General features: G+C 41.1%; 1 protein-coding gene across 5 annotated transcripts in view; it reads left to right on the top strand.

Annotated features, from left to right (window-relative positions):
- The window catches only part of znf536 (zinc finger protein 536), a 211,522-nt gene that overhangs the window by 3,725 nt on the left and 194,316 nt on the right, over window positions 1-13,481 (top strand). For 4 of the 5 annotated variants that reach the window (XM_051115131.1, XM_051115133.1, XM_051115132.1 and 1 more), the window contains exon 2: window positions 3,886-3,919. The exons of the other annotated variant lie outside the window; for it this stretch is intronic. The gene's annotated coding sequence lies outside the window, so the exon portion shown is untranslated. The remainder of the gene's footprint in view (window positions 1-3,885; window positions 3,920-13,481) is intronic. 5 annotated transcript variants of the gene reach the window in all.

Below are 13,481 nucleotides of genomic sequence, written 5' to 3'. Positions count from 1 at the left end.
TTAATTGGAGGAAATTGTCTTCCAGATGCCCGGGCCCTAGCCAGGCGACTCAGGGGGGACGGTATGGCAGGCAAGGCCGCGGCGTTTAGGTATTAATTGATATGTGCTGTGGAGACACCGACCCCGTCGTCGCCCTCATTCCCTTCCTCTCCAGCTCTGAAGTCTCAGGCCTTTCCCCTCGTGGCGGAAGGATCCCTAAACGTCAGGAGCGTCGCGTTTGTTTGTTGGGGGCGTTCACGTGATGCTGCCGGCTTTCCAAATAACGTTAGTGACCTTGATGAGGAAGGTTAAGTTAACTTCTGAGACAAGAATCTATCTTTGCTTAATGACATTTTTAAATATTTTACAAGCACACTCTCTAAAATAAAGATTTTTATTGGTGTTGATGGTTCTATAAAGAACCTTTAACATCCACGGAACCTTTGCATTGCACCAAATATTCTAAGGAGTTCTTTAGAGTTTTAAAATATTCTTCACACTGAGAAAAATGGTTCTTTTTTAAGAACTGCTAACTGTCACTTTCTTTGGGGAACACAAAAATGCTCCTTCTGTGGCACGAATGCCCAACGTTGGCCTGTGATGGCTATTGATTTGGCCCACAATGCCATATCACAAGAAGAGGGATAAAAATAGGGCATAGATTTCGAATTTTTTTGTTTTGTTTTATTTTGTTTGAACTTTTTTTGGCATTGAAATGTAAAAACAATATAAGTGAAATTGATTTTAAAAATTATTTACATTTTATTTTTAGTTTTGGTTTACATTTCAATCAAGTTTTTTGGATCTTCGTCTTAAAAAGTTTTGTGCCATTGTCTTTTAAGAGTGTTTTTTCCCTCACGTTGTTGTAAACGACAATATGTCCAAGCATCCGGATTTTTGGTGTATAGTTATGGGTGTGGTCCTATACCGATCGCTATAGAATCCAGCATCCTCTGAAAGTACATTTAGAAAAAGAGTGCCTCACATTACTCCTATGCCTGTCCTCTCCAATTGATTAAGCGCATAATTCCCTGTCATTCAATATCCGCCTGTGTACAGCCGAAGACACAGTTCAGCATGTCACTTTACGTAATATAAATGGGAATGTTCGGTTACTGACAGATGTCAACTTTTGTATTTAACAAATAATTATAGTGGAATAAGGACATTTCGTTATGCACATGTCACTTATAAATGAGTGATGATTTCTAAGGCTTTTCGTAGTCGTTCGAAACAGACAGAGAGAGATAGAGAGGGAGAGGGGGTAGAGGAGTGGAAGTTTTTGAGCGGGCTAATCACAGACGTCAGTCAGTGTGTGATCTAAGAATAAAGAGTGCCCTGACAGATGAGGTGGTGACGGATGATCTTGTCTCCACTGCCTCATGCCAGGGTGCCACCAGAAGGAGCGTCTGTCTGTCTACGGAGCGAGAGAGGGAGAGAGAGAGAGAGAGAGACAGAGAGAGAGAGGGTCCTTGCTCTACTCCACCCGGAGGCACTTTCCATGAGGAAAATATATAGATAGACTAATGGCGCTTTGAGGAATATTGAGCACTGGAAGGGAAGCATACGTTACAGTTAAAGTTAGCCCATGCGCAGATGACAGAACCGAACAGATGTGTGCAGATGTTTCGTATCCCGCTAAGTTTTTTTTCTCTCTTTCTCATAATTCTCTCCTGTGGGAGAGGGAATGGGTGGACGAAAATCAGTCCTCGAACACCACACACGTGCTCACGCTCTCTCACACATTTTAGAGAGCGAGAGAGTGTGTGTACAGAAAGGCTGTGGGACATGTGGTCATTACGAAGAGTGTTGAATCGGGCAGGTTTACACAGCCTTGGGAGACACGGTCAGCCTTTGGCTACGGCCTTACTCGTTTTCCAGAAACGGGACACCTATTTAGCTGACCACACCCCACTTTTTTTAAAAACCTAGCATCTTATTTTTCATAACTGAGGTTTACTGCTGAGTTAACTTTTTATTTAGAAAAAGAGAAAAACGAATTCCCATGTACCATAAGGCACCGTCTGACATGACGGTTTGCTTTTGAGTCGCTGAGAAGCTCGAAATTATAGCCATGTCATCTCAGCAGACGGGCTTTGCGCAAACAAGCGACTTCCTGTCAATCACTGGCCTTAAGCACATGCTATTATGTTGTTTTGCATTCTAATCCGAGCTCTTAAAATAGTGGTAAATATTTGCAGTGCCGCACAGGCACCAAAAATAGTGGCAGATACCTCTGATGGCTGGGTGGTCCGCCGTTGGAGCGGAGGGCATCTCTGTTACAAGATGTCTCTAGATAATTGGGGGAGTTTAACAACGCCTACCCTTGAACTGTTTCCAGGTCATGACCCCAACGGGTGCGCAAGCCATCCCGAGCGTGAGGGACTGCAGCCCCCTGGAGGGCGGCCTGGTTAAAATGGACGCCACTGAGAAGCGGGACCCTGCACCTTTAATTATGATCAAGAGGTTTTCTCCAAAGGACGGAGGCGTAGCAGTTATGTTGCCTCGTAAATCTGCCTCAGATGCAGTATATTGTGTTGAACTATTACGGTACACTATTATACTGCATATTCAACTGGCTCTTCAGGACCTGATTTGCATAATTGGATCTTTAATGAAACTTGCCTTGTGGAACAAAAAAGGAAAAAAAAAATGAGAAAAGAGATGAAAAAATACATTATAGTATTATAGGCAAACCCCAGCGAGTATTTGTGGTGGGAAGTTGCACTTGTCTAAAAAAAAAAAAAATACATAAATAAAACGAGAGAGAACATGGGAAAAAAGAGCCTGTTTAAAGGAGCGCCTGAGTGGTGAAGTGACCTACGTTACGTACACCCCGTCACTTACAAGTACGCACACGCACTCACACATACATCACTGGTGGGGCTACAAATAGGATGAGAAGTACCTCTGAAAGCTGTACATACTCAGCCAGGTCTCGGGGGTTATTACTACAATAGCTGGATTTCTTTAGCCTGAGGGATTTTAGCTTCTCTGTCGGCACTCATTCCCTCCACTTGTTACTCAGGGAAGATGGGTCCTTTGTAGGGGAGCCCGAGCCGCTCGCATGTCGGAATTCCTTTGCTGCAAATATTTTGACAATTTCCAGTCAGATCTGCGCGGACTGAATTTCTCTCTTGCCCCCTCCACTAGGGGTGCCGTATTTTATTTATTTTTTTGTGCGTGCATAATCACCGCAACAATTTTACACAAGTATATTTATGTGTTCCCCGACACGTTATAATCCATAACATCTGTTTCTTGCCTATTTGCGACTTAGGATTGTTTTTTTATTGGTTAATTAAAATGCATGTGTCTTTTCTTCCTGTTCTTGAGCAGTTGAAGGTTAAAATGCTGATAGTGACCCTTTCGAACAGACGTGACAGTCATGGTTAATGAATTGTTATTTGTCCTATCTCTGAAGGACCTATAATTTAAAAAGTGAAGGAAAGAGAAACCGAGAGCAAAGGAATACGAAAAAGAGAGCGGAGGGAAAAAAAAAAAGGGAAAGAGGCAAGCTATTTAGCTGCACTGTAGCAGGAGTGGTTTGTATCCAGGGGGGAAGAGTGTTGTTAATCAGGGAGAGAGGTTAAAAACGGATATTAGCTAAACGATGATGATTTATCATTGGAGGAGGGGGCCGAAAAACACAGAGGTGACTCCACTCCAGAGGCCTGGGAGTGGATCATATGGCTGCGCGGTTCACAGGTGGCTATTAGCGCGGTGTTGGAGAGGGGCGGCAAAAGGAGACAGAAAAAGAGGGAGGGAGGGTGAAAAAAAAAAAGAAAAAAAGTAGTGCCACAGCTAGCGGCGAACTGCCATTTACCCTGTATGTGCAAACGACTCTTTCACTCACTCTCTTTTTCCTTCTCTCTCTCTCCATGCTCTGCACTTGGGAACTTTCAGCTGACAGTGTGTCCCGGTCCTTGGTATCTCACAGGTAGGCTCATGTTATTTTTACTCCCCCCTAATTTCCCCTGAATACGACCCTTTTGTGTTTTACACACCACACATACACACACACATACACACAGTGTGTATGCACACATGCTAACGCACACACTTGCACAGTCACACTAACACACGGTCAGAGTGCTTGTGCTGTTGATTCTCCCGGTAATGATGTCATTGCGATAGTGGAGGAGAGCAAATGTCTCCTGATTCCTCCATTTAACGGCTGGCTGAATTGGCTGATAATGATAGCATTGGCGTCTCCAGCCTTACAGACAGATCAGACCCTGTGAATTAGCAGCTCCTAACCAGAGAGAGAGAGAGAGAGAGAGAGAGAGAGAGAGAGATGGCATACGGAGGGGAAAGAGGGAAGCACTGGCACTGGGAAAGAGAGGGAGAGAGAGAGATGTTGAAAGAGAGAGAGGGTGATGTATTTAACATATCTGTGCTGTGCTCTTGAACAGGCTGTGAGAGATCTGTGTGTGGCAGTGCTGATAACTGCCGCTTGATATCAGTCAGGGACATGACCGCCTGTTTGCAAAGCTCTTTAATGCCTCTGCACGTCTGTCCGTCTACTTTGAACCGAATCGTGGTCACATCAGGGCCGTATCGCTCAATATCTGACCTTAATGTTGGAATTTCTTTCAGTAGAATAGAATTGATATACTGTAAACCATTCAAAATTATTATTATTTTTTAAATAAACGATTGTAGATGAACTCCATTTGTGACCTTCACAAAACCAGTCATAACGGTAAATTCAATACGTTTTCCATTAGGACAGGACAACTATTTGAAAATGTGGAATCTGAGGGTGGAAAAAATTCTAAATATTCTAAAAATGTTTAGCAATGCACATAAGTTTTGCTATATTTACGGTAGGAAATTTACAAAAAATCGTCATGGAACATGATCTTTATTTAATATCCTAATGATTTTTGGCATAAAACATCGATCATTTTGACCCATACAATGTATTTTTGTCTATTGCTACAAATATACCCATGCTACTTAAGACTGGTTTTGTGGTCCAGGGTCATATTTTATAAAGGCATCTTTTACTTATTCTCAGTGCTTTAGTTGGCATTTTCCAGTTTTATAGTTCTAAATATGAATGCATCTTTCACCCGAATGGCTCTTTGCAAATATTTAGTGACCTTAAACACCATGCAACCTAGAACTTTTAAAACACCACTTTCCCCTCCTCCAAAAGCTCTAATAGTGTTTTACTGTTTTTCGGGCGATCTTAAAGTAAATAAATAGGTCCGAATGCTAATGAGCGTTCCAGGCTTTGAACACATGCCCCTCTGTGACTGTCAACCACCCCACACTCCACTAGCCATACCAGCACTGCCACATCTTCAGACCCTCAGTGTCATATGAGTATGCAGGCCTTCCCAGAACAAATATTAAGTATGTAAGTATTTGTATATCTGCTCATTTCTGTCGCTCTGGGCCAAGGTTAAGGCCAGGCGCAGCTTCAGTGGGTCGAAATGTTTTGAGTTTAAAAGAGAACTTCACACACTGAACTGATTGCAAATTGTTATTTATTTTAAAAGTTTCCCCCTTTAATTGTTGGAACGTCAGTGAAATTGAATATTATAAGATCATAGAAGCATCAGTTGTGTGTTACTGTAGCCATTGTGGCGGAGTGTATAGCAATTTTTGTATGGAAATACTTGCATTGTTTAAATCCTGTAGACATATATACACATACAATCAGCCAGCTGGTTGCTTTGTTTGTAGAGGGCTGTCAGTCCTGTGAGAAGCACTTTAAGTAACTCTTGCTGAAGGTGAGAGTTAAACAGTATTTACTTTGGGGAATTTGCCTTTATTTATCTGCATTAATACAGAGGTGAATTTTAAAGGGGCTCTCAGAGAGAATTCCCCCGATGCTCAGCTTACTTTACACACCTTTTAAGTCTTAAGATGTGTTTCTCCCCTCCTGCTGACGCTTACCCATAACACATCTCCCACAATCTCCGCCGATTTTCACAAATCAGCTTCTTTTCCCTCTCCCCCTTTCTTGTCTGTTATTGTTTTTGTTCTCTCGCCTGCTCCCTTTTTTCAGTCTTGATCACGAAGTGTTGTTGTCTGTCTCTTAAGTTGCCCGTTTCATCTCTTTTGTTATGGCGTCTGTGCCAATCGTTGTAATTGGGAGAAAGCTAAGTTAAGTGAGTGAAGGAGAGAGTGTGGGGTAACTTGCCTTGTTACTCTTCCCCACGTTTTTGTAAATAAGGCTGTCAGTATAGATCAGCCTGTGGTAATGTGGACGATCCAATCCGCTCCAAACCCACACGACTGGAGGCTGGAAAAAAATGGAAGGCATGCTCGGAGAGGACAGCTTAGAGTTCAGTTACACTTCTGGAAGTTTTTATGCATGACTTGTTCGTGTCAGATCAACCGCCAGCATCCTTCTTAACTTTCCGAGGTCAAGTGAACGGGTACAAGAGTTACCTTTTAACCCGTTTACTGAAGGAAAACGTACTGTTTTTGACGTACAGAACAAGATGGCATTTTGTTTCCTGCTTGCATTTGAAAGCAAATTTCCATGTGCTTTTTTAAATATAAACATGATATTTATAGTTTTTATACATAAATGTGGGTTGGATTTTGCTAAGATGCTTAAGGGTGAATTAATTTCTTGACGCTAATCAGAACGTTATGGATAACGGCTGTTTGAGAGCGAGAGCGACTTTCATAACAAGTGGAGCCGCGATGACGTGATTCGCGCAGAGGAAGGGGCCTGTGGTCTGGTGTTGATCATTAACACTTTTCCTGTATGTGTGGCCCCCTCATCAGGCGGCTAAAAGATCATCTCTGTTTAAATTTGCATGATGATGGTACTGTGACCAGTCATCGTTAGATCAACTAACTAGAGAGGCTTAAGGTTGGGCAGAGAAGATTCATGATCCCCCCCTTCCCCCGATCTCCCTCTCCCTCCGTCGTGGGAGGTCCCCTTTAAAGTGCAAACCTCAGCCCCCCTCTCGTCCCGCGTCTCCAGGAATGATGATCCGACGCGATCCTGTTTCGGCTCGCGCGCGCCGAACGGGGAAGCTATGGGAGATTTTCTCCTCGGTTTATATATTTTTCTTCCTCTCTCTCTCTCCCCTCAGTCTCTCTTAGCCCTCACTCAGCCCCGCTGATTGCCGTAGCCTCGGGGCTCTCCGGCGCACACTACATCCCTGTGATTATATTAATGGCCTCCCGCGCTGGGTTTGGAGGCTGAGGACGGCCGGGGTAATGCGAAGCATCGCCGAGGAACGGTTAAGGAGATGGACCTCTGACCGCAGGGGGTCTCGGGATCAAGGCCCAGGTGGGCCACGGCGTAGCTCCGCGCTCCCTCTGGGCAGGCCACTTAACTCGCAACGCCTCAGTGAGCGCCCTAACCACAGCCGTAGCAGAGCGCACGAGAGAAGGAGAGAAAGAGAAATGTGATGTGGGGTTTCTGTGTCTGCTGTGAAAAAGGGAAGTTATGAGTGAGACAGAACAAATCACACCCAGAGGCTTTTGGCTAAAACTCACAAAGCTGGCTAATAATTCTCCTCTGAGAAGTATTGATCTTTATTTGTTATTATGTGACTTCTAGGCACTCTCGCACGTTTATTTGTCTTCATTAGACTTGAACAGCACCTGCAGCATTGTTACTCCAAAATGGAGTGTGTGTATTTGCGTTATTGCATACGAAAATGTTTGTTTGCTCTCGTGCTATGTGTCTGTGTGTTAGCGCTTTTATTCGGGAGGACTTTGTTATTTCTTTCCCTCTAATATGGGATTTATTGTGAAATTGCCGTGCGTGTACACGCGTGCTGAATCTATGTGGAGCGGGATCTGTTCGTGTCCCTCGTGCGGCGGGATCCGTGGGGGTCCGTCTCCCCTCGACTGGACGTTTGATCAAGGCACACGAGGGGTCTGCCCCGTCCCATGCTCCTCTGTTTCATCCCCTCGCCTTGGCCGCCGGATCCCCGCTTTCCACACTTTTGTTGTCACGAGTAATCTCGGAAGTGATCTTAATTATGGAGGCCGGGTCGGGTTCTTTCTCTACCGTCCAAATGCGCTTTTAATCAAACACTGTAGTCAGTTGGTTATGAGCAAGGGGGAGGTACTGCACACCTCCAAGCCTAGGAAGAGAGAGAAATAGCTGGAGAGAAGAGAGCATCGTGGGACTGTGTGGAGGAATAGAGCAGGTGTTCGAGAGGAGCTGAGAAGCTAAAGGTAAAAGATTGCACCTGGATTCTTGCTTTTGGAGAGGGTGTGTTGCAAAAACTCACTATAGCACCATTTTTGACAAAAACACAGGTTTAACAAAGCATAGATCTATATGTAAAGAGATTTGTTTGTCACAGCTGGTAAATGACTGATACGTTGGCAGACATTTGGCCATTTTGAGATCATATGTGACCCTGGACTACAAAACCAGTCTTAGGTAGCATGGGTATATTTGTAGCAATAGCCAATAATACATTGTATGGGTCAAAATTACAGATTTTTCTTTTACGCCAAAAATCATTAGGATATTAAGTAAAGATCATGTTCCATGAAGATATTTTGTACATTTCCTACCGCAAATATATTCAAACGTAATTTTTGTTTAGTGATATGCATAAGAACTTCATTTGGACAGCTTTAAAGGCGATTTTCTCAATATTTCGATTTTTTTGCACCCTCAGTTCCAGATTTATAAATAGTTGTATCTTGGCCAAACCATACATCAATTGAAAGCTTATTTATTCAGCTTTCAGATAATGTATAAATCTCAGTTTCAAAAAATTGACCCTTATGACTGTGGTCCAGGGTCACATATCAGCGGATATGTGACCACCCACAACTTTCAGAAGCATTGGTTCGCGATGGTGTCAGTTAAAATATATACAAAATATATTATATGTAAAGAAACTAATACTTTTCTTTAGCAATGACACTTTAAATTCATAAAAAGTGACGGTTAAGACATGTACACTGTTTTTCAAATAAATTTCCCATTCATTAAAGAATCATAAAAAAAAGTTTCTACAAAAATATTAAGCAGCTTTTCAACACTGGTGATAATAATTTTACTTGTGCAATAAATTAGCATATTAGAATGATTTCTGAAGGATCATGTGACACCCAAGAGTGGAGTAATGGCTGCTGAAGATGTTCACATATAATGTTTATAATATAATATTTAAATAAATAAGAATAAGAATAAGAATAATAATAATAATTAAAAAAAACATTGATTTTAAATTGTAATAATATTTCACAATATTACTGCTTTGTTGTATTTTTTGATTAAAAAAAGAGCAAAAGAGACTTTATTAAATAATATTAAAAAATCTTACCAAACCCTAACTTTTTAATTTTAGTGTATTTATTTCCATAAAATGTACCACATATTCATTTACATAATATTATTTATTATATGTTTTGGTGTCACTTTATATTAGTTGGCCTTAACTACTAAGTACTTACATTTAAATTAATAATTTGATACAATACACTTAATGTGTACATACATGTTTTTACATTGTACTTACATTTTAAAAATACCTGAATGTAATTACATCTGTAATTAATTTCTGTAATTACATTTATAATTACACTGTTGGCCCATCCCTTACACCTTAACCCACCCTTAAACCTACCCATACCACCAAACCTGCCCCTAACCTTACCAGCATCCCACCTCAATAGCAGCAGAAGTGTTTTGCAATACAATATGAACACAACAAGTACATTGTACTTAGTGTAAATACATAGTAGTTAAGCTAACCTAATATAAAGTGGGACCAATGTTTTAAAATATATAATATTTTATATATGTTTTTTAAAAATACTGTATAATCACTCTGATCTCAAAACTTGAGAACTTCTGGCCTAGGGAAAACAGATCAAAAAATTGTAAAGAAAGCAGAGGGAGGAGCGGGGGAGTGGGATGAATCAAGAAAGATGGATTCCATTACACATAAACATGCTTTAAGCACTGATAGGATGATCCATTGGGATTAGGGAGGAAATCCTGATGGACACTGAAAAGGTGACCAGTCGAAGAAAAGCGTTACTACACGCTCCACCGCAGAAGCCACACGCATTCATACAGAAACGCAAACAAACCGGGGTTATCCTTAAGGCCAAAGGGCAGCCCTCTTAGCGCAAACTCAAAGCTTAACGTCAACCAGCTTTATAAATCAAGCATGAATAAGTGTGACTGCTTCAGTGGGCCATGTCTGGATTTCAGGTATGCTTTATCAATTATTTGTGTGGAATGTCTCAGATTGTGCTTTGTTTGATTCTCATTGTCTTCAGTTCCAGATTTGTGTCTGTGTACAATGTTGCTTTATATTTATATTTCATATTTTAAGCAACGCATCTCATAAAAAGGTGTCTCGTAAGTGCCAATTAACTGGGAGGGAAGTGAAATCTTAAGAAAACAACTGAGAATTCAGTTATATCGTCTAGATCCTACAGACGAATCCTTAAAGCCGAGAGTCGACAGTCACAGAACAAATGAGATTGTATTCTAGTGAAAGTGTATGTGTGTGTGTGTGTGTTTTCAACCAGTAACAAAAGCAAGTAAGTTCACACCGGGGCAGATTTGGATAAGAATCAGTAGTGATTTGCAGCGGGGGATCTAGATCTTCTCATTAGGTATGCATGGTGGCATTCCCACATCTTGTCTCTATATTATTAAAAGTAGTTTGCCCATAGGCTGCCTCTGTGCTGAAGGAAGTTGGACAGATGGCCATGTTTTTTTAATAGATCACAACCATATCTAAAGCACGGCAGAGGATGAGAGAAACGGATAGCACTACCTCTCTTTCACTGGCTGCTGGATTCATTCAGGGGGGCAAATGCTCCTCTAGCTATAGCCTTCATGAGTGTAGCGTTTCATTAAATAGACTCTAAAACTAATACAACATTCAGTGACTTCTCGCTGTGGATGACAAGTTAATTTGCTGTTTATGCCTGTGTATGTCACATTATATAGCAGTTACGAAGGTCTTCCGAATAGTGTGTGCGCCGTGAACTGTTTTTAATCTTACAAACCCTCCTTAGCCTTTTTGTGCCTGACTGAAAGTTACTCATAACAGGATGTTTAATGTATCGCAGAGAGAGAGGGAGGGAGGGAGAGAGAGAGAGAGAGAGCGAGAGAGGGAGATTATGTCTATGTGGTTGCACTATTTCTTGATGTATACGCCGTGTCAGGCAGCCATTGTCTCCTGGGTAAAGAATGATAGTTCAAATACCTACCATCTCTCCCTTGGTGCTCCAAATGCTCGCCTTTGAAGTTTTTATAATCCATCTGTCATCTTGGAGCGGGGAGGGCACATGTTCTGTACTGCTCAATTATAGAATTTTCTTTTTTTGCCAGCCACATTGAGACAGAAAGCGAATGTGGATGGTACAGAGAGAACGGGGGAGATAAAAAACTACATTTTGCACTCTTCAGTTCCTCACCAGTTAAAGGGATAGTTCAACCCAAAAAAGGAAAATTCTTTCATCATTTACTCACCCTCATGCCGTTCCAAACCTGTATGATTTTCTTGTGTGGAACACGAAAGAAAATATTTTGAAGAATGTCTCTGTATATACACTATGGTTCAAAAGTTTGGGGTCAGTAAGATCGAAAGAAATTCATACTTTTATTCAGCAAGGATGGATTCAGTTGATCAAAACTGACAGTAAATTCTATTTTAAATAAATGTTGTTCTTTTGAACTTTCTTCTTCCATAAATATATTAGGCAGCACAGCTTTTAACACTGATAATAATAAATGTATCTTCAGCACCAAATCAGCACATTAGAATAATTTCTGAAGGATCACTGAAGACTGGAGTAATGATGCTGAAAATGTAGCTTTCCGTCACATGAGTAAATTACATTTTATTTTAGGTTAAAATTGAAAACTAGTGTTTGAAATATTAGTGTTTTTACTGTATTGTTGATCAAGCAAATATATATATATATATATATATACATACATTGTATATATACAATGAAAGTCAATGGGGTCCAATGTTGTTTGGACATTATTCTTTAAGATATCTTCTTTTGTTTTGCACAGGAAAGAAAGTCATTCGGAACAACGTGAACTTTCTTTTTTTTTGGTGAACTATCATTTTAACATTTAGTCTCGATTTCTCAATTCTTCTTAAACCCAAAGCATTGACATAGTGGTACATTTGATCAATGAATCATACTTTTTAATTCCATTTAAATTATTTGTTTTTTTTTAATGTAAGAACACGTCAAGAAACAGGATAGCAGAGAATAGCATGCATGCGACTGGGATATCCCATGCAGAATGGAGCTGAGAGGCTGTTCGACACACATCCTAATGAAGTCTGTCGCAGTGCATGGTGGTAAAATCATTTTTAATTAGAGAATGCGGCACAGGCATGCAGAGGTAAAACGCTATTTGGAGAACACAGGAAAGACTGCTACATAAAACATAAGATAGAGAGAGTCAACAAGAGGAAGCGATTCAGTTTCTTAAAGAGCAAGAAGAAAAGAAAACCAACAGCAGTTGGAAATCAGATATCTGAAGCGTTTTACCTTTAATATTTTCTCTTTACATCACCGTTAGATCTCTTTGATTCTTGAGTTATCAGAAGTGAATGGCGAAACATGAAGAAGGAATGAGAAAGATGAAAGATTGCGCTCGGTAACGATGAAAGGAAACGGTACATTCTTTTGTTGTCTTTGAATCGTCAATATTTGGGGTATAATTGTTTTGTTGGCGGTATATATCTTCATTTATGATGGAACAACACATAGTCCTTTTTTCTGGCTAAATAAAAGCAGCACCCATCTGCCTCTAGACCGGCTCCAGCCTCCTGCTCATCGCAAAAATAATGCGCGTCCTAATGACTTCCACATATTTGGAAATCTCCCTTTTGAAATTGGTCTTGGCAGATTATTTGCAGGTACTTGAGTTGCATCTGTTTGCAATTTCGCAAATGTGGAAGACTTTAATATGGCACTCTTGCTTTGGAATGATAGGGGCTATTCTAATCCTGGGGTAGCACCGGCTGTCATCACAAAAAGACCTTCGCTTTTCTCCTTTCTTCTCTCGGCGGAAGAAGAGAAGCGAAAGACTTGACGCGCAGGTCAAGGTTAAAGTTGCAAGAAGCGTCCGGGTCCGAGCCGGTCCCACTGTTTTGGAAAGAGTGGAACGCGAGAGAGGGGAGGAAGGACATTCAAGCCAGGCTGGAATCATTGTGACTTCAGTTCTTGTTAGTTCTACCATGTGGCAAGCAGCTGACCAGCCTAAGCCATTTGATTCCCTCTCTCACCCGCTCGTAGTGCTTTTTTTCCTTCAAATATAAACTCTACTATCTGTTCCACTTTCCCAGCCTGTGCTGCGCCTGTGATTTCTCTCCCTCCGTTTTTGTCTCGCTCTCTTACCCGGCAGATTGCAATTGTATAGGTGGTTACAATTACATTCATTACAGATTTCATCAGCGGTGTTTATTCAGTCTGACGAAAAATGAAAAGGCGAACTTTTAACTCCTTTGTTTTGTTTTTTCCCCCCCTCCCGCTCTCTCCTGAATTTTTGGAGAGGTTTT

The sequence above is a fragment of the Labeo rohita genome, chromosome 7 (genome assembly GCF_022985175.1).
Source record: "Labeo rohita strain BAU-BD-2019 chromosome 7, IGBB_LRoh.1.0, whole genome shotgun sequence".
Classification (NCBI taxonomy): Eukaryota; Metazoa; Chordata; class Actinopteri; order Cypriniformes; family Cyprinidae; genus Labeo; species Labeo rohita.
This window is presented reverse-complemented; position numbering and strand designations above follow the sequence as displayed.